This window comes from Rhinolophus sinicus, chromosome 3 (assembly GCF_057876585.1).
Source record: "Rhinolophus sinicus isolate RSI-liver-muscle chromosome 3, RSI-T2T, whole genome shotgun sequence".
In the NCBI taxonomy this organism is placed as follows: domain Eukaryota; kingdom Metazoa; phylum Chordata; class Mammalia; order Chiroptera; family Rhinolophidae; genus Rhinolophus; species Rhinolophus sinicus.
In genome coordinates this window covers 132,344,996-132,366,669 of record NC_142503.1, presented here as the reverse complement: position 1 = coordinate 132,366,669, position 21,674 = coordinate 132,344,996, and the positions used below count along the sequence as shown (strand labels likewise).

Sequence of the window (21,674 nt, the reverse complement as noted above, 5' to 3'; positions counted from 1 at the left end):
TGGAAACCACAATAATCCATAATTCACCATTACAAAAGGCAATTGGCCCAGGCAAGAGGCATTTTCCCAAGGTTTCTATATGTGTGTGCCAGTGGCAGAAATGCATCGGGGGAAGAAAGGCTTCATTTTTCCAAAGCTAGAGCTGAGTCATGATCATTTCGGTCTAGCGAACGTGGCCAGAAATTACTGACATGTTCTTGTCCGACAGTGCATTGGATTTTCCCCATGAAGAAATCATGTCATCTGGTTCGAAAAATAGAGAAATGTGTATTCCATATCTTGGAGGAATTTACTGAAGCACAAAGGTAAGCTACGAGAGGTATTTGGAAGAGGGTTGGAAAGGGGGCCTTTATTTATGCTGGGAAACTCGTATCCAATAATTCGGTGTTTTCAAAACCAGCATCCCAGAATGTTTGCTATGCAAGCAAAGCAACAAAACCTGTCAGCACCGAAGCACAGGAAATGCACAGGGGACACTCAAGTGTCCCCTGAAACTATTAATAGTTACTTGACGCTTTTCTCTGGCAATATTGCCACCTAGATTGCTGAAATCCTAGACAACTCTGGGAGACTACAGGATTGCGCTGAGGATGAAAGTATAATGCGAGGGAACTCTCATTTCCTGAGTCAAGTTCAGAATCAGCTACGTTCTCAGTAACCAGGGATCATGAGGCAGATCACACGAGAGGCCTAAATTCGGACTCTGTCTTTTGACATTGTTACTTCCTAAAGTTTTTAATCGAATTTATTTTAAATATCTGTGATTAGCTATTCTGATAACCATTCCTATGCGGTCTATGGAACCCTGTCCGTTGAGATGTAAAGACTCATTTCTTTTCTTTAATGATCTATCTTACTGAAGAAATGCAAATCCTACCTGGAACAAATGGGAAACAAATTCTTTAAAACCAGCCAAACCATCACTTCAAAACATTCCTTTCCCCCCACACGTTTACCTCTCTTTGTCGTCTTATTTGTCCTAGAGTAATTACTTAACTTCTCTACTATTATCAGGTTTCCCTTTACCTCTTTTCTAGTAGATGGACCTGTGGCCAAGTGATAAGTACCTCCTTCTTGCCATTATTCTCTTCTTAAAACAGTAGTGCTTTGGGCTGGAGTGGTATCAGAGAGAGGAGGAGAGGGATAGAGTAGATGGAGCTGGAATATAATTTGCAGGTACAAATAGGTGTTGGTGATGCAGTCGATGTAGGGCTGAGGGAGAGGGAAAGATGGGCAAGGCATGGCTGCAAGTGCCATGTCCTGAGATGGGGAACAGTGGAAAGTATTACCATTTTGTTTTGTTTTGTTTTGTTTTAAGGGACGAGAGATCAATAGTTAACTTTGAAGCATAAGTTTTCTCTGATCGCTTTGAATCCACTGTAAACAAAGTGAGGAAAGATACAAAACAAGATAAAAGTATTATGGATTCTCATTGCTAATTCAGTTAAATTCAAACTCCCGGGCCTGGGATTTAAGGTCTTTTCCATTTTGGTACCATTCTACCTTTCAGCTCTATTTCCCATATATATTTGACCAACCAAACAAAAATTATGCAACATTTTCAAATTACACCAACCAGTGGTCCCAGTGCCATGGAGTCACTCTGCTCTCATCCCCTACATACTTTCTACTGCATCTGACAGAGTCTTGTCCATCCTAAAAATGTTTCTCTGAGACACTGCCCCACCAACAAAGCTTTTTTCAGTCTTAAGTTTCAGTATCCTTCAAACATCTACCTTCTGTGGACCATTTATGTTTTACCTTTAATTGTATTTATTTATGTACTTATATTAATCCCTGCAAAGCCATCTTATGGGTTTCAAATACTCATCCCCCAACTTCTCCAGAGGGCTCCACGCACATCTGGCCAAAGCATCAGATTTCCTCACCTTAACTAGATTCTTATGTGGAGGAAAGTTGAAAAAAAATGAGCAAATAACCCAGACTGAGAGTGGGCTTTGCAAAGGTACAGTGTGAACTTCTCATCTCTTTCCTCCCTTTCCAGGAGAGGTAGACCACAGGGTCTCAGTGTCTTCACTCTACAAACACTGTGATCGGCCCAACGTGATTTGAAAGGGCCCAGTGTATTTTAAAGACCCCCCAAAACACCCACCACTTCATGCCATAAGGCACAAGCAGGACCGCAAACAGCATTCTCCTGACCAGGTAGTTCTGAGAAGCAGAAGACTGGCCAGTGGGAATCAGCACTTTTCAATAAACCTTCACGGCCATGTAAATTTTTCTGATGATATCCATCTGTGATTCTGAGAACACAGGGAGCCATATTTAAAGGAAAACTAGAATTTCTCACCTTATAAATCGGGAGAATCTTTTAAATCCTTTAACTTGCTCTCTACTACATTCAAATGCCAACAACTCCATTTAGAGAGAACTAGTTTTCATGAACACAAGTAAATAGGACGAGGCATGCCTGCATTGTGATAATAGGGCATAATTTCAGCCACGACAGTGATTTCTTCAGGGTTACCTCTCCCCAGCCCAAGCAATGCCAAAGGTAGAGCTTCTTTTTCTAATTACAAAAGCAAAACCTCCACTTTTGCCTGAATTAAAAGGGTTGATGATTGCGGTTTTCCCTTTGTCCCAGCTGTGGTGACAGAGCCCATCACGCCCATAAAGTGCTCACATACTATGAGGCTCTATATTGGTGTGGTAAAGGGTTGGTGCTTGGATCAAGACCGACCTGGCCTCAGATGGGCTGTGGCTTTTCTCATCTGCGAGATGGGGACTGTCCCCCCCCCCCCCCACAGGCATGATACAAAAATTAAGTGAGATAACACATGTAAAGTGGTTTGTAGAATGACTGGCATTAGCAAGCAGCCTCATAGTATGTTATTTTTATGATTTAGTAAAGTTGGTCAGGAAACACGTCACAGAACGGCAAGAGCGTCATGGCTGGGGATCGGTCACTACAAATGCTGCGCACCATATTTACAGAAATAGACCCTGGTGGAAATCTCCTGTGTGGAACCTAGGGATCATGACTGTCATCCCCTCACTGAAGTTCCACAATTCATTGTGAGAGTTCACTGAGGAATCTCCTGGGCAAGATGAAGTAAAATGTGAAACAAGTGCCCTAGGCCTCTGAGCTTCAGCGTTCTGAAATTAGAAACTGAATTCAGCACAAATGAGAGCAGCTGGCCTGCTGTGCTGAGGCTCTCTCTGCACCCCAATGGGCCCAGCCATCCACGCGGCTTATTAGAATTAAATCTCTCCGCACGGGTAAAGCCCAGGGCTGCACTCTGACTGCCTCAGCACAGTTGTGCTCCAACTTCTGAACTTGGTTTATCCAAGATGCTTTCCAGCAGACAAACGGGAGATCTGAAGACTAATTAATGATGACACTGGAGACTAGCAGTGCATCAAGGAGAGAGGTCACTGACAAATCCACAAATGTTGTTTATTGTCTACCCACAAGACATGTATACAATATTGCTAGACCACCAAGGTTGCCTCAGACACAGGCTGTGCCGGGAGTTCCAATGTTAAAAGCCAAAGTCACAGCGGGGTCTCTTTCTTTTTCTTTCCATTAAATTTTTGACAGAATTAAAAATACATCAATTTCTGAAGTTAACTACAAATGATCATTGTGAAAGATAGAGTGATTAAATATTGAAAACCAATACATAATGAAATAATAGACAATAACATTGAAAGTATTCTCATTTAAAGATTAAGTGCTTGTGAAGCATTTTAGTGAAGGAAAGACACGGCCTTGAATGTTTTAAGATTTTAGATATTAGACAGTTAAGGTCACAGGTGGTTATCTGTTATTTTGTTTTTGATCCCCCCAAGAATAAGGAATAACATTTATTGAGCCACTTAAAAAGCATGGGTAGGTTAGACTGACACACAGGCAAGATCTAGATATAATTAATCAAAATCTAATATATGTTTAATTGTTGTAACAGATCAAATGTACACGGGTACTTTTTAAGAAAATGTGGAATACATCTCTCTCTTTGTGTTGAAAGACCTCTGTATGGGCTTAGTAAGTCAGAATATATCTTTAGAGGACAGGAAAGGTTTCTCTAGACTCTGTCTCTTCAATCTGGAATTCTCTCCTCTGCTTACCTAACTCCTTCCCCACGCCCTGCACGGTTCTATGCAGGCCTACCTCTCCCTCACTTTTACAAGGTCCCTGTCCTTTCCACGAGTTCCATGCTCCAAAGGATCATCACAGAGGACTGTCACCGCAACACACAGAACGGTTTGACTAAAGTAAAAGATTGTATCAGTGAGATTTAAGAGAAAGATCCACATCAGAGTCACACGATGCGGGGTTAGGGGTTTATCCTGAAGGAATTCACTCAACAAACACATCAGCTCACCAAGTAGCTACGGTGTGCCGACTATGTGCCACAAATCGTACTTGGTACTGGTGCTATATCAGTGAAAAAAAAAAAAAAAACAGACTAAAATCCCTCCCCTCAGACATTGTAGTGAACGGATCACCAACAAAAATGTTTTAGTGGGCAGGGACACAGTAATGACTATTTCTAGTAATGTGAATTGCACGCAAGCCTGTGTATTAGTTCCTTTCATGGTAGCATAATGTACCCCAATGACGCTTTTTAGTAATACTAGGATAGCATAACGTCCTTCCTAATGCTCTGCACATCAGAGAGAGAGAGAGAGAGAGAGAGAGAGAGAGAGAGAGAGAGAGAGAATTTTTGGTTTCCTACCCCCAAACACACTTTTATCAAAACAAACTTAAAAAACAAACTCAGATGTCAAAATTGCGATATTAGCACAACAAACCTACACAAGTCTTTTTCACGGTATTGGCCTGGAACTGAATGGTTAGGAAATTACATTAATTCCAATGTATTAAAATAGTAAAATAAAAACGGCTTTTGGCTAGCTGCAATTCACGGATTTGTATGAAAGGGGAAAATCATATATAAAACTAGTAAAATATTAAGAATTTTAAAATTTGCTTATTATTTTGCACAAATGAGAATGTACTATTTTGTGGCTATTATATATATGTATATATATGTAATATATATGTATATATACACACACATATATACATATATACACACATATATACATATATGTGTATATATAAATATATATATTTATATATATTTTATATATACATTTTATATATTTACATATATTTTATATATATCTTTATATATTTATATATTTTTTATATATTTATACATTTATATATATATTTTATATATTTATATATATTTATATATATATTTTTATATATTTATATATATTTTATATATATATTTTTAAAGACTACATAAAGGAAGACTTCAAGTTGATTTAAGCCAAAAACAACTGACAAAAACGTGAAATAAAAAGTGCCTATCTCACGTTCTTGAGCCCCAATGCTAAATATGGAGGGCATTTTAAGGTTTAGCACAGTGAGTAGTGAGGGGTGTTAGAGGAAATCCTGGGGTGGGGTGGTATGAGGGCAGACAGAAAATCTAATCTAGAAAAAAACTTGTTTAGATTAGATTTCAAAGGGGACTGTTAGACTCATTCTTTTTTTTTGCTAAATACTGTCCCTCACCCCAAGCCCAAATTTCTGGTCTAGCATAGACAACTGTGCATTAATGACTGTTGTGTGGACAACCTACCTGTAATCAAACATGTTTTCTGTCTGTACTCTTGTTTGGTAATTCAGTTGATGTAATTATCATGTCCAAATTATTCCTCCTAATGACTCTATTCATCCAAAGGCAAACATCTATATCCAAAGTGCTCAAAAAACTTGAATGGGCAACGGGGTATAAGGAGGGAAAATATAGCTGTTATACACATGGTACCTGGGTCAGCATGCTACCTCCGAATAATGCATGTCCATAGATGAACTTACACACACCAGAGCCATTTTGTGTCTGTACAAATATAGTGTCTACGCCTCCAAAGCTAATTAGGACGTTATGCTAAGTGAAAGGATCCAGTCACAAAGGACCAAGTGCATGATTCCGTTTATATGAAATGTCCAGAATAGGCAAATCGATAGAGACAGAAAGTAAATTGTGGTTGCCATGAGCTGGGGGAGGGAGGGATGGAGAGATTGAGGGAGTGATGGCTGAGGGGTACAAAGTTTCTTTTTGGGGTAATGAAAATTTTCTAATATTAATTTCATTGATGGTTGTAAGACTGTGAATATACTAAAAATCATTGACTTGTACCCTTAAATGGGTGAATTATATGGAATGTGGTTATATTTCAATAAAGCTGTTAAAAAAGGCTAAGTAGAAACTCCAAGCAGTAAACTGGAACGATAACAAGCAGATAAGTGAAGAATGTCCTATCTGTGCTTTTTTTTATAAGGTAGGGTGATTTTTTTTTTCAAATCTTAGGTATGACTATGTCTCCATTATAAGTTATAGTAAATTAAAAAAATGTTTTCAACTACAGTTGATATTCAATATTACATTAGTTTAAGGTATACAGCATAGTAGTTAGACATTTATAGTTATAATACTTATTAAACCATGTATCTGAAGTGGAAAATGAGTTTGGAATACACATGTACTTGCGAAATCAACACATAAGTCTTCAAAAGTTACCAATGTTATCAAAATAAAAGACCTCTTAAACAAATAATTGGAATGAAGGCAAATACAAGCAAGACACTTAAAGAATTTTCTAACTTAAATTAAAACGAGAGCATTGGTATATTCTTACATATGATATATATCTATATATATCAATAATATGTATGTATATACTCATACATATACATCAACAATCAAAACATTAGAAAAATTTCCTCTTTGAACTACTATCAACTTAAAGATACAGTTACAGTATTTATTTTTCATTTTCCATACTCTTTATTGGCTGGGAAAGTTATATAACACCTCCCTGATATAGGAAATTTCACGAGAACTAAGTGAAACATACATGAGAAAGCATTTTGTAGATTCAACAGTAAAATGCTATCCATTTAAAATATTCAAACAGTGCTAACCTTAGCTAGATTACATATTGTACATGGTTTTATTCTTTTCTTTTCCAAGAACAGCATGAAACAATGACAGCCACTCCACAAACTCTTTGAATAAATTGGTATTCCTAATATGCATATTTTAGTAAACAACAAATCATTACACTATAGTCTAAATTCTTTCACAAACTTTAAAAAATACTCACTTTTTCTATTTCTCACTCACCACTCACTCCTAGGCCCAGTGAAATTTACTGCATCCCCATTATGACACTGCAAAAACACCCCGAAGTCACCAGTGAATCCATCCTGTTGTCAGTGTCCTTTCTGTTTTCTTTCAAATCTCATTTTAGTTCACTGCCCAGCAGGATTTCACTCTGTTAAAGACTTCCCCTTCTTTGAAATATGTTGTCCCTTAGTCCCATGTCCTCCCTTCTTGGCTTCTCTCATGCGTCTGTTCGGTAGCCTCATCCTTCTATAGTCAACTGTTAAATGATCAAGTTCTTGAACATTTCTTGTCCTCTCATGCTGTGCTTCTCTCTCTAGGAACTCTCATTCAGGTAAACATTTCAGCAACCATCTCTAGGACTGTGACTCACAAGTTTACACATCTAGCGCATAGTTTCATCTCTGGAAGAGCTCTTGAATCCATTACTCCCACCAGACTGCTGTATATCTTCTTATGGGTTCTTCCCACATCCACCCTGGCTTCCTTCTGATTTGTTCTCCATACTAGAGTCAAAGTGACCTTTAGAAAATACACACCTGAGTGTGTCAATCCCCTGCTTAAACTTGCCCGTGGTTTCCACTACTCTTAGAGTCTGGGCTCTTACAAGGCCCTGCCTGGGCTGGCTCCCGCCTGCCCCCTCAGTGTCACTCACACTCTCCCTCCTATACCCTGTGTGATAGCCACAGTGACCCTCTCTCAGTTCCTCAAGCATAATCAGCTCCCTCTCACCATCAGGGGGTTCCTTCGCCAGTGACATTTTTCTCTACCCCTAGTAATCAGGGCCTAGTGTGGATCAGTGATCATTTTCATCTCACCATAAAGGTTACTTCATCAGGATTTCTTTTCGACCCTCCGCTTTATACTAATGAGCTCTCTTGTGTTACACAGTCTCATAGCACTATATACTTCCCCTTTGTAATTTTATTATAACTCTCATGATGATTTGATTGTTTTCCCCCATTAGGCAGAAACAGAATATGTTGCTTCCTATTTTACCCTTGACATCTGCTATAACGTCCAGCCCATACAATGTACTCAGTGAGTACTTGCTAAATAAATGAATGAACTACCAAATCGTGGTGGTAGTGGGGGTGGGGGTGGTGGTCATATACACGCAGTACAGATATTTTATCCAAAAAATATATCTCTATAGAAATATAGATGTATCTCTTTATAAGTATAATACATGCAGATGGATGCAGGGGCTGGAGAAAACATAAGTAGATTGAACACCATGCCATTTTTACTCACATTCATTCAATTAGACACAAGACACATGTGTTTAAAAAATCTTAAAAGCCAAATTTAAAATTCTTAGAAAGGAAATGGTCATTACTGGAAACAAAATTCTTTGACAAATTTTTGGCGTCAAAAGCATCCCATCATCTCCAGATGAGGATTTGAGTGGATGTTATCTAACATTCTAGCTGCAGGGAAAGGGATGTTGTCTTTCCTGACAGAGGAAGAAGAGTTGGAATTTCTTTCAGGAGAAGAGATGGACACCGAGAGATAAGGGTAGCAAGAGAGAAGAACAATTGAATTGGAGAAGGATGGCCTCTGAGGTATCCCCACAGCTTCAATACAACTTCCTGCACTCTGTGCTTGCTGTGAGTGAATATGGGCTATGAATACTAATGAAGGGGTTGAATTTTACACTGAGTTTGGACCTAATGTAGAACAGAGACACCTCACAAGGGTACACCCCATGTACCCTTTAAATCCCTTTTCCTTCAAATTTATGGGTAGATTTGTTTTTCTGCAGAGATGGGATTTGAGCACAAATTGTGCTTGGATTACAGGAGACAGGCAGGTTTCTAGCCCTACTTTGTATTGTATGTATATATATAGGTTACACACATACTCACGCATTCAAAATACTTACTGAGTATCTGCACTAGGCCACTGTGCTAAATGTTGGGGAAAATATTTAACCAGATCTGTTGGTCATCTCTCCTCTAAAAATGTTCATAAGAGTCTAGTAACAGAGAGACAAGGAAATCAACAAATTGTGATGTAGTGTAGTGTCGTGGGACACTGGGTAGGGGCTTCCAACTCAGATTGGGGTTGGGCGGTAGCCAGGGAAGGTTTTCCAAAAAAGATAACTTACGAGTAGAATTGCGAAGGTCACGGAGGAGTTAGTCAGACAGCCAAGGAAAATAAAGGAAGAAGGGAGTGGTTTCAGAAAGAGTAAATATGATGAGTAAAAGTAAAGCATTATGAGAATGCATAGGTCTTTTGAAATAAGTTAAATGGTAACAGTATGTTGAAACTTTAGGACATATCCCTTGTTTCTTTCGCAGATCTATAGTGTCCTGTGCCTAGATTTTGACTCAAAGGAACGAGAATGAAGGAGCTGAAATCAAAGGAACTGGACCCTAAGGAATTGGAACTACTCTGGTTAGGGAAGGGAGGCCAAATAAGGCCACAGAAGTCAGAGGCTTGTAATCTTTATTAAAGTGGTCAGGAAAAGTCTCACTGTGAAAATAGTTGACTAGAGATTTGACTAGAGTAAGGGAGAAAGCCAGGCATAAGTTTGAGGGGGAAAATCAGGCATGTTACTTAGAGCACGTTAAGTTTGAGACGCTAATGAGACTCTCACATTGCATACAAACGTCTGCAGTTTAGGCTGCATGGGTGGGATAGAAATAACACATGAGGAAGTCATAGGCATAAAAGTGCTATTTAAAGCCATGAAAGTAGATGAATTGATAGGGAAAGAATGTACACAAAGAAGAGAAGGGGTGCAGGACAAACCCTGAAGCATGTAAGCATCTAGAGGAGAGGCCAGAAAAGGATGGGGAATGAGCAGGAAAGTACAAAAGTAGAAGTGTGGAATCACATGATCTGAGAGGAAACCAGGATTGCAAGAAAGAACGAGGTGACTGCTGGGTGCAGTACTGTTGAAAGGTCAAGTAGAAGACAGAGAAGTGACCACTGATTCTAGCAACACGGAATTCACTGGTCATCGCGAAAGCAGTTTCAGAGAGTGAGGGGTGGAGGGAGGAAGCCAAACTGGAGAGGGGAGAGGCAAATGGAGACAGATTCCATAGCCACTTGTTTAAAAAGTTAAGCTAGAGAAAGAATAACAAAATGAGGAACATCCCTCCGTCCAAAAAGATGTTCTCCGGAGTTACTCTGATCAAGAGTGGGTGCCCCTTTCTCCAGAGGAATGTTGCATAAAAATAAACCCACCAGGGATCTTGAGCCGAGGAGAATCCCGTGATGCTGATTCACTTCACAGAGGGAGGCTGCCCAAGACCAAATTCACCTTAATGTCCCATGATCACGAGTATTCTCCATGAAAAAAATTAAGCAGAAGTGACAGGGCCAAGTGAGGACATGCCAACATGCTTTAGGACTTTTGGAAAGACTTGTGAAGCTGGGCCACTCACTACAGCATTTGCATGGAAGAGTCTAAAGTACTATTCGAAGGTCCCTCCTATCAAACATCACAGCTGAGTCAGAATTTCCACTGTGATGATTATGTGGTTATAGACACAGCCTTGGTCTGTGAGACATTAGCTGAAAGATATTCATTAATCACCTACTCATGACTAGGCCTAAACATAGATGGACTGGACATGATTTGATTTATAGAGTGTTAAGGGATCCATCTATTTATTTAAAAGCATCCCTTCCCATGGTCCCTGTGAAAATCACTACCATTTTGAAGCCTCCCCTTGCACTAAAGACACTGACTTCAGAAGATCGCTTTAGAAATGTATATGTAGCAGGGGAGAAAGAAAACCTTACCAAAGAGAAATTCATTAACACTTTAGTATAAATTCATTTCTCAGACTGGTTTGAAAAGGCTAGGTTTCAAGCAATAGACAAAACAGTTGAGTTACAAGGGAGGAGAAAGGCTCATTTATCAAGGTTCTGCTCGCTAGGTAGACTGTATAATAGGAAGCCATGGGCAGGCAGCCCCAAACATGAAATTCTTGAGCATCTGGAAGGGGAAGGACGTGCATCTTGGGGAGAACAGCAGTTAACCTCTAAAGAGCATTATGAAGGTAACACACATAAAGAAATGTGATAAACATTTACAAAAAAAAAAAAAAATAGCAGAAGAAACATCATTCATGATACTGTGACCAGAACATACACTATTTCATACTTTAGTACCTTTTTTTTTTTTTAGTGTTTTGGCCTCTGCAACACACACACTCCTTATAGGGGTTGCCTTTATACGTTATTTTTTTAATATACTTGCGTTTGATAGAGAAATTTACGTATCTTTATTCTTTCTATTAAACATATCATGCACACTTTCTCATATTGTTTCACAAAACTCAGAAGCACTGTGTTTAACAGGCATATAAAATTTCATCAAGTGGATGGACCCTAGTTCACTTAACAATTCCCCTGCAGTCGAACAGTAAAGTCCTTTCTACTTTCTTCTTATAATGAATCATTCAGGCTTTAAGTAACATAAGGAGCCCATAAAAACTTATTCTGAGTTTAGATGACGTCTTTAGGATATATATGAGAAGTGGAATTGTGGGTAAAATAGGAAAAACATTTTTTAGAGTTCTTGATAGACAGACACAAACTGCTTTTGGTATAACATGGATAGTACCAAAATGGGGAAGACAAAAGGGAGAGATTTCGAAAATAAAACTGTGCCTTCTCAACTGCTTTGCAGAGGTGGCTGGCTACATATAAGCCAGAATTGTGCCTGTCACTGTAATATAGGGCCTGTGGCCCTTGCATTGGTAGTGATTACTCTCTAGAATGGCAAACAGTAGATGACCATACATGCACTGAGGTCATTTACTCAAAGGTGAAGACAACCAGTGACATTCGAAAGTTGATAAAAGGTAATCTAGGGTTAACCACAGTGTAAGACTAGGTTTGGGGTCTGCTGTTGAAAGCAACTTTTTTGAAAGGCTCTATGTGTCACATTTAATTTGATATAAATTAGACTATTGTCAATACCAGTGGAGCTATCTGAATTTTTGGGGGGCCAGTTAAATTTTAACTGGACTGAAGGCCCCCCAAAATTCAGGTACCTCCACCAGTAACATTTTAACTGGCCTGTAGGCCCCCCCAAAATTCAGATAACTCCTCTGGTATTGACAATAGTGTAATTTATATTCAAATTAAATATGGCTGCTTTCAGGGGCAGGCCTCAAACCTAGTCTTACACTGTGGTTAACCCTAGATTTCACTGATATGTGGGATATAAAACTGAAAGCAACAAAGGAATAAGACAAACAAATAAAGAAACAAAACTCATAGACACAGACAATGGTTTAGTGGTTACCAGAGGGTAAGGGGAATGGGGGTGGTGGTAGATGAGGGTAAAGGGGATCAAATATATGGTGATGGAAAGAGAACTGACTCTGGATGGTGAATGCACAATGTGAGATATAGATGATGTATTACAGAATTGTACACTTGAAACCTATGTAATTTCACTAGCCATTATCATCCCAATAAATTTTAATTAAAAAAATTTACATCAAACACTCAGATTTTTTAATATACACACACACACACACACACACACATTTATATAACTATAAACACATAATTTTAAGATGCTCAGACCTGTGGATCAACAATATCAAATAATGATCTGGACATATGATTACAACTCAAGTGATTCGCAGAGACTAGATAGAGCCCACATTTTTTGGCAACCAAGTGAGTCTTACTTTAAGAAGTATCTTTAGTGAAAATCAGTGGGTAAAAGTTAAGAGGCCGCCAATGGAATTGGCAAAGGCAGAGCAAAGCCCTGTTGGGTAAGATGCCCCGTTCTCAAAGAAATTACATTTGAAGTCAAGCAATATATCCTACTCATTGATCAAATCAGGAAAATTGTTTGCCTATAGGAATGCTTAAATAAAGAAGACTTCCTCTGAAGACAAAATGCTTATTGCAGGGCAGTTTTTACTAAAATTAAATGACGAACTTACACAAATAAATTTTGAGGGCGACAGGCCTGCCTCTTTATGATCCAAGGAAATCAGTAAGTGGAAAAGGTAGCAATGCTCATTTTAGGATTATTTCCTTCCAGCAGTGCAACAGCTGGCTACAAAGAGACCAGTGATTAAGATACGTAAGCCCATTAGCAAAAAGCAACCTGCTTTCACGTTGCTCAACCAGGACAGCTGCAAACCTTCTGCAGTTTCTCTGACCTCGGCCTGGGCCCATGTTCCGATTTCAGCCTTTACTGGTTAGTCACATTAACTGTAATTTTCTATTCTGGAAAGTGTTTACATCTAAATAAACCATGAAGAAATAAAATAGAAAATATGGAAAGGCATAAGGAGAAGAGAGAAAAGAAAAGGATGGGAAGTTATTTTAAAACACACAACCGAAGCTGGTGGATGGATTCTGGTATCTAATCTTGGCCCTGGGAATCACTGCCAAAGCATGAAGCTGGCAACTACTGTTAATCAGTTTGCCACTGTCTTCAGATTTAATGCAATATTTGGCTCATATGTTTAAAAAAAATCCCCTATTCCAGCTAAAATATTTACACTGTTCTATGTGTCTCACTTAATGCCTGTTAAGCAATCGTCTTTTAAAACTCTACAGACACTTGTAAATCTGTCCGGAGAATTGTGGCCTATAAACAAAGCTTCAGAAAAAGAGGGTTTGCATTGTCAATTTGCTGGGAGTTGGGATTTCTTAGGATGTGTTTAAAAATAAAGTTGAAAATCAGAAATAGTTGAAAGTGGGTAACAAAGTGACCAATAGACTCGCTGGCAGGATGCTGTTAGTGGTATTAACGGGAAACCTCCAGACACTGACCTCGGCTATTTAAAGCCTCACTCTCCTGTAAACCTGTCATTGATTCTGTCTCTCTGTTGAGTTATGGCACAGGGAAAGTTACTGGTCCAGCACCCTCAGTGGTCTGCATCCCAGGGCCTGCCAGGTTAGAGAAGGTGAGTTGGTGAGGTCTGTAACAGGAGGCTATTATGTGGTTACATGCCACATGAGTGTGCGTAAATGTTTTAGGAAGGATGGGGGACTGGTAAAGGGGAAATTCTCCCCTGGGAGAGGGTGGGTATAACAGATTTTGAAATGCCTATTAAACTCCCTCACATCTCTAGCCCTGATGTTAATGAGCCCAAGTGATAAAATTTAAAAGCAAGGGAGGCCCATCTCCGCTATCTGCTGCTGCCCTGGGGAGCCCCAGCAACTTGTCTCTGTCTTCGAGATGAGTCAGGTACTTGTGATAGGACTTTGAGCAAATTGTTCAATCGTGTAATTATTCCTGTTAGACTAGCCGCCTTTGTATTTTAATTCCATGTCACTGACTTGAACATGTCATTGATTCTGATTCACAATTAATTTTTTAATAGCTTTAAGGAAGAAGAGTAACACATGAAAAGTATACTTCAGTTTGAAAACACAGCCCCAGTTTAAAACACTCAATTTTGGGGTGTGGTAAGGGTGTTAAGGGGAGGTGTGTCCTGGATTAAAAAAACAACAAGCGAGATATTTGTAATTCCAAGGTATAGTTCCTTGAACAGCAGGTAGCAAATAATTGTTCATTCTCTTTATAATAGGAAGGGCTTTGCAAATGTTTTTGTGAACCTGCCAAACAGCTGGAGGGCAAACTCTACACATCTTCCCCACCTATCAGACAGACCGCAAGTTTAATCACTGTTCTTAGGGACAGATTAGTATAATCTGTTCCTGCCAGGAGAAATCAGAAGAGAAAGTAGGAATAAATTTCTCCCTCAGAAAATGAAGGTAACACTTGCTCTTAAAATGTGTTTACAAATGACTTGATATTTTGGTGAGTTCATTTAAAATTAGCAGCTAACTTTGTGCTTTGAATAAATATTTGCTGAACAAGTGAACTGATTGAAAAGGTCAAACAAGGTCCTCCTTGTATTTGGGAGATTTTTTTTTTTTTTTTTTGATACCTGGAGATTTGATGGTGTTTTTAAAGGCCATCAAAACAGTCAAGAAAAAACAGTTTAAAAACCCAGTCAAATGAGCTCATTGCAGTACATTGGTCATTCTAGATTTTCCCTGGGCGTTCGTCTTTCTGTGAGCTACGGCACAGAGAAAGTTACTTATCTCACGGCGCCCGTGAGTTGTACCTACAGCCTTTTATCTCTGTACTCAATCATTCCCTGAAAGCTATATCAAGTCCTCAACCTGTATGATCGAAAACAAATAGCTCGTAATGGCCAACGGTATCTCAGACCTCAGCCTGCTTTATGTGCCTCATTTTACTCATCACAAGAATCCTATGAGCTCAGTCTTGCCATTATCCCTATTTTTAGGTGAGATGAGTCAAGTCAAACAGATACTAAGTGGCTGGGTCATAATCTGAACTCAGGATGTCACACCCGCTGGCCTTGTGCTGTCCTGCTTCCTACTCTAACCACCTACAGGGAAGTTCTATGAAAGTGCTTTGCAAACGGTAAGGAACAAGGCAATGGATACCAAAAATCACCAAGTACCACCACTGGGACCCCTCCATTTTAAATGGGGAAGCAGAAGGCCAGGGAGGGTAGGGGGAGACTAGGTTATTACATGGCACAGAGGAGACCTGAACCAGGGCTGCTTTTTCCCAGGTAGGTCACTGATCTTTCCATGGGTACCTAAAAGGTAGTCATGGTCCACAACCTATATCCATCTAAGAGCCATGTTGTGGCCAAATCTGGGGGGAATAAAAACACTGGCAAAAACTCCAATCCCCTTTGCAGACACTCAAGAGGTGTCCTTCTAACTTGACTCACTTGTGCGTCTGACAAAAAGAATCCATTTGTGAATTGTGAATCCTCCATAAGGTCTACGATACACAATTTACTTGGGTAAGAAAATATTTTGATATTCACAAAACCACCCACAAATCTATTTCTGTGAAGAAAATGTTTTGACCTGACACAAATTTATGGTAACGTAGATTTGGTAATCAAAACACCCACGTTCTATGCCTGGCTGGGTGATCCCAGCTGTATGACTTCCTATCTTGGCGACCTGTTTTCTCCACTGTAAAAGATGAAGCTCTGTACACAAATAAGGTATCACCATTATAACCACATTAATACCTTTTTCTTTTTTTGAGTGGGAAATGCAAAAGACACTCTTGCCAATGAACTTGCCAAATGCGTGCTGCTTTCCATTTCTCCTACCCAATTCCCACAGCACGCTGAAAGTTTGCAGCTGGAAGGAGACTCTCTGGTTTCCCTGAGCAATTCTTCCTATAGTTGAGTAGCATCCTTATCAAGAACAGTTGTGTAGTTTCCAAACCTGTTTATGTCAATTTTTCTCTTTATTGCAATTTCATAATTTAATCAGTCAATGGTAAACTGTAGCAATGTGACTATGGAAAAGTACTACATTTATAAATTTAAGTGGAAGAGACTAAAATACTGCGGTTAAATACAGATGTGAGAAACTATTGGAGACTGGGGAGACATGGCAACTCAGTGCAATGTGATTCTCAGGGTTGGGTCCTGGAACAAAAACAGGACATTAATGAAAACATTGGTGAAATCCAAATAAACACTAGTGAGTTTAGTTAATAGAAATGTATGCCAGTTTCTTAGTTTTGATGAATTTATCACAACAATGTAAGATGTTAACAATGGGGAAGCTGGATAAGGGCTATATACAAACTTTCTATACTATCTTTGCAACTTCTCTGTAAATCTAAAATTATTCCACGTGAAAATAAAAAAAAAGTTCATTTAAAAAAAAAGGTGAGGGCAAGACAGATGTAAAAGATTGAGAATAATTATAAATATCTACAAAGATTCTGTGGTGATATTTGCAAGAGCCACGACTTCACTTTAAAAATACAAAAGGGAAACCATAGGTGATCTGTTATGGGGATAGAATATGTAGGGAAGACCCACAAAACTCCATTCAACACATCTGTAATTCAACAAAGGGCCTCAAGTCTGCATCAAAAACCACACAAATGATATATTTAACTTGTTTTAAATAAAAGCTTAAGGGATGCAAGTATCATATTCTATGATTCCTGATTTGGGCCAACTTTTTTCCATTAACCAACCATATTGGGTAAGAATCCTACTCTATAAAAATTACTTTTAGATGGTATCAACACTAGAATTTTTGAGGCATGAATTAATTCTAAAGCAGATCCTTGAGAACCATTTAGAAAAAGAAAACCTGATATAATTTTACAGTTGACTTTTATATCCTGTTAAACGGCCAGAATTCCAGGGATTTTTTTAGTGGTTCTAATTATCTAAGTCTAGGGATGAACCTAATAATCCTTACTGAATAAGGAGAATTGTAGAATGCCGTGAAATAGCACATCAATAATCATCATCTTAGAAACTCAGAGTTGGAATGTACTTTCAAAATTATCTAGCACAACTACTCCTGATGGTACCATATATACCACCCATTGAACAGTCTTCCAAGCAGAAGTATTGAGGCACCCATTACCCCTCGAGGTCCTCAGTTTTCCGTTTGGACAGCTTTAAAATCTGTCTTCCTAAGACTTCTACTCATTTATGCTCGTTTTGCCCATAAGGAAATAAAAATTTCTTTCTAATAGCAAGGTCAGCAATTATTGAAGTAAGCTGAGTCTTTTCTACTATTTATTCATTTACTCATTCATTCTCCTGCTCAACAAATAATGGTGGCAGATACCGACCAACACAGTAGACATAAGCATTAGAAAGGTCATTAGAGTTCTGCCTTCCTGAAGAAGGAAAGGGAGAAAATTTACAAATAAATAGACAGAAAATGATAACAATATCAAAACTGTGGGCTGTAATACAGAGTGACTATTCAAAATGGCTGCTGTAGTTTGGGTGATCAGGGGAGGCCCAAGACATGGGGGTGTCTAGAAGGACACTCTAGGCAGAGGGAATAGCTGCTGCAAACGTCCTAAAACAGAAACAAACTCATTGGGACACAACACAAAGACGGCCTGTGAGACTGGAGGGGGTGGGCTGCCACGAGATGAGACAGCAAATTGTGTAGAAACTTGTAAGTCATGGCTGCAAGTTTTGAAGTTGGATTTTTCCCCCAAGGATAATGAATATGAAACAACGAAGTGGCCTGATCTATCCGATGTATGGAGATTGGATTAAAGGGAGGACTAGAGTGGAACCAGGGAAACCTGTTAGGTATCTGTCGCTATGGCCCAGGTGAGGGAAGGTGGTGCTTTGGCCTAGAAATGTAGTGTGGATACGGAGAGCAATAAACTGATTCAAGGCATGTTCTGAAGGAAGAGGCCACAGGGTTTGCTCATGGACTGGATGTCGGCTACGAGGGCACAGAGGGAATCAAAGATGAGTGTTTTCCTCTTATACTCTGCAAAGGGAGTTGTTTTATGAGAGGATCCCAGTTAATCCTCTCAAACGACCAGTGAAGCGGCAGGGACACCCTCCTTTTCACACAGGGATACGGAGATGGAGGGGATGAAACTTGGCCACGTGTTACACAGCTTGTGAAGCACAAATTCGAATTCAGGACTTGTGACTCAGATTTTTCCATGATCATAGCTTTTATTTCAATATTTTATGTCTCTTGTCAAAGGAAAAAAAAAACACAAAAAATAAATTCTATTTACTGTGTTGATCTATAAATAAAGGGTAGAAATAAAGTGAAAACTGAGAGGAGGAAACCGGGACAACATAACTCATCCTTCCCACCTAGCGATGTCACAATCAGGGCTTCAAAGGAAAACACAAACTTCTTCCATTAATTAAACGGGTGAATCAGGTTTCAGTTTCCGTATCCTCTCTTTTTTCTGTACAGCTTGTCTTTGAAGGCATTCCATTTGGGAAATGTGTGACCTTTCCCCACCATGCTGCACTTAATTGAATGCTTTGCATCAGAAGTCACCATGCTAATCAACATTTTACACCCACTGCCTTTCTGAAATTCTTACCCCAGTTCCTTCTGTCTGTTTTGTTGAAATCGTTTTACAAAAATAAATCATATCAAAGTTTTTCTTTTATCATTTCTAAAACTTTGCTTGCAAAACTAAATATTTTTAACACCATGGCAACGCAGTCAGGACTCTGGCTAATGTATTCAGTCCGCACCAGAGTTCAGGCTTTGCACACTGCTGCAGTGGACAAACGGACTGCGAAGGAGGAAAGAGCTAATAAATTAGGCACGGTCAATAATCATTCAAGGCATGTCTTCTGGAGCTTCCTAAAAGGTGATAAATTAGCCAGGCTTGTCCTCACGGATCAATTTCCCCTCGCCCTTCTAGGACACGACAATATGCAGGAGCAAACTGCATGGCTCTGAGTGAATTTAAGTTAATCCCTCCCACACCTCCCCAAGTACTTCCTCATACACTGCTCCTCTGACCCTTCCAATGTCCCTCTGAGCGAGGCAGGGGGTAGGGTGATAGCTCCATTCTTTCAGCCGAGGCTCACAGAGGTAAAGTGATTTGTCAGAGTTGCACGGCTTATCACGGGGTTAGTGAGAGGCAGAAGTGAATTTTTAAACTGCATCTCCTAAGTCCCAGTACCCGTCCACATACCCGCCTTCACTGCTGAAACGTAACTAAGCTATCACTTACAAATGCTTCGGTTTGCTGTTATTTTCTAATATTTATTAAAGTTATATGTGCACAGAGAAGAACAAATGAACTCTTTGCACTCTGCGAAGAGCAGTCCCCGATCTCCCCCCACCGCACACGAGCCCCCTCCCGGTAGAGCCCGTCCCTGACTTAGACGAATACTCAGTGTTGACATTTTTATGACTTTGCAAAAACAACTCCCAGTCCCAGCTGATATGTGTAAATTCGGATTAATTCACCTTTCCCAAACATTTTCCCCCAAACTCCCTCACAGTCAGAATGAACGATTTTTTTCCTATTAATAATTTGTTCTGCTTTCTATGTACTTGTCACTAAATGAAATCCAAACTTGTTACTAGTTGTCGAGATCTTGTCAAAACATTCGGATACATCAGATTGCATATTCCTCAAGAAACTTCTCCATGATTCTTTTGACCTAATCTAATCTGGAATGTTTGTTCTTCGTGCCTGGCTATCATCCCAGGCTCTCTGTCTATCCTGGAGCATCCCTTCACCTCCCTTATCCACCAGATGTTTTTATTTCTTGTCACCTTTGTCTTCCTGTTTTGTGGCAAAGCACATTCTCCAGGGGCATCCTGAGAATGGGTACATGGGAGGTAAGTTTTGTGGGAACTTAACATGTTGGAAAACATTTTTATTCTGCCCTCATATTTGATCAATAATTTAGTGGATATAAATTCTGGAATGGGAATAATTTTCTTTCAGAATTCTGATCCATTTCTAGCTTCTAACGCTGCCATTGAAAAGTCTGAAGCCATGCTGCTTCCTGATTCTCTGTGTGTAATGTGTTTCTACATCTCACCCCTGCCCTCTCCCCTTTTAGAAGTATTTGAACTTTTCTTTTTGTGCTAAGTATTCTGGAATACTCTAATAATGGTATGGTTCTGTTTTATTCTATTGTGCTAGAATCTCTCTGGGACTTTTTAAATTAGGAGCTTGTGTCCATCATTTTGGGAAATTTTCTTGATTTCATTGATTTATTTACATATGAATATACATGAAAGTTTATGTATGTATATGTGTGAATTTATGTGTGAATTTGTGGTATGCATGAATCCTGTGGTAAAAATTGGATTGCATCTCATTTCTCTCCACTTCTGGAGTAGAACTCAGCTTTCTTATTTGGCCAATTCATTTATCACTTGTCTATTTACCTTTTGAGCTTCAGAAATGTTGTGGTTATGTGTTTCTCTCTCATTCTGTGTTCTTGTGTGTATGCTTCCAAAGAACTCTCTGTCACTGTTTTAGTAATTTTCAAGAGGAACTGAAATCCCACACAAGCGTTCAATCCAAATGAGTGTTCAATTGGCCATCTTTTCTCAGAAGTTCTCCCAAAGTTTTCCAAAGTCTTTTTCCCCCCTTACTAGAGCCACACTGCTTATGGACCATGCTCAAATGAGTAATAAAGACAATAGTCACTCTCATGACGAGATCTAGTTTTTCTCTTTCTCTCTTGAAGAATACATATTCTCATGGAGGGAAGCCATGGGATAATGCTAGGTAGTAGAAGTCACTAATCCTGCAAGTCAGGGCTGGCCCCGAGCATAAGAAGCAAGAGTCTGCTCTGCTGTGTGACTTGACAAGTCCTGGAAGGTTCCCATAACTTCTCATTTATGTCAGAATCCCATTACACGTAACTTGCACAGACGGAGGAGATAACAAAGGAATCAAAACCATGCGGATTGCCTTGAAGTGGCCCAGGAATAGTCTGCTATTTCTCTGACTAACCATGTCAAACCAGTTTGCTTATGCTTTGGGTCATGAAGGGATATAACATAGGGTACGTACCTGTCGGAGAGAGAGGAAGAGAATGAGTGGGTTGGAGAACCCAAAAGAGATTGACAGGCAGGTCACAGGTAGACAGAGATTACAACATTAGTTGAGTGGTTATGGGTAGAGTGAAAAAAGTGCCTAAATTCAATCCAATTATCTGCAGCCCCTTTAAAAGACGAACTAGAGAATTAAGTGGGGCTTATTCTTCAAGC

General features: G+C 39.4%; 1 protein-coding gene across 4 annotated transcripts in view; it reads right to left on the bottom strand.

Annotated features, from left to right (window-relative positions):
- The window catches only part of FMN1 (formin 1), a 380,104-nt gene that overhangs the window by 91,475 nt on the left and 266,955 nt on the right, over nt 1-21,674 (bottom strand). The window lies entirely within an intron of this gene.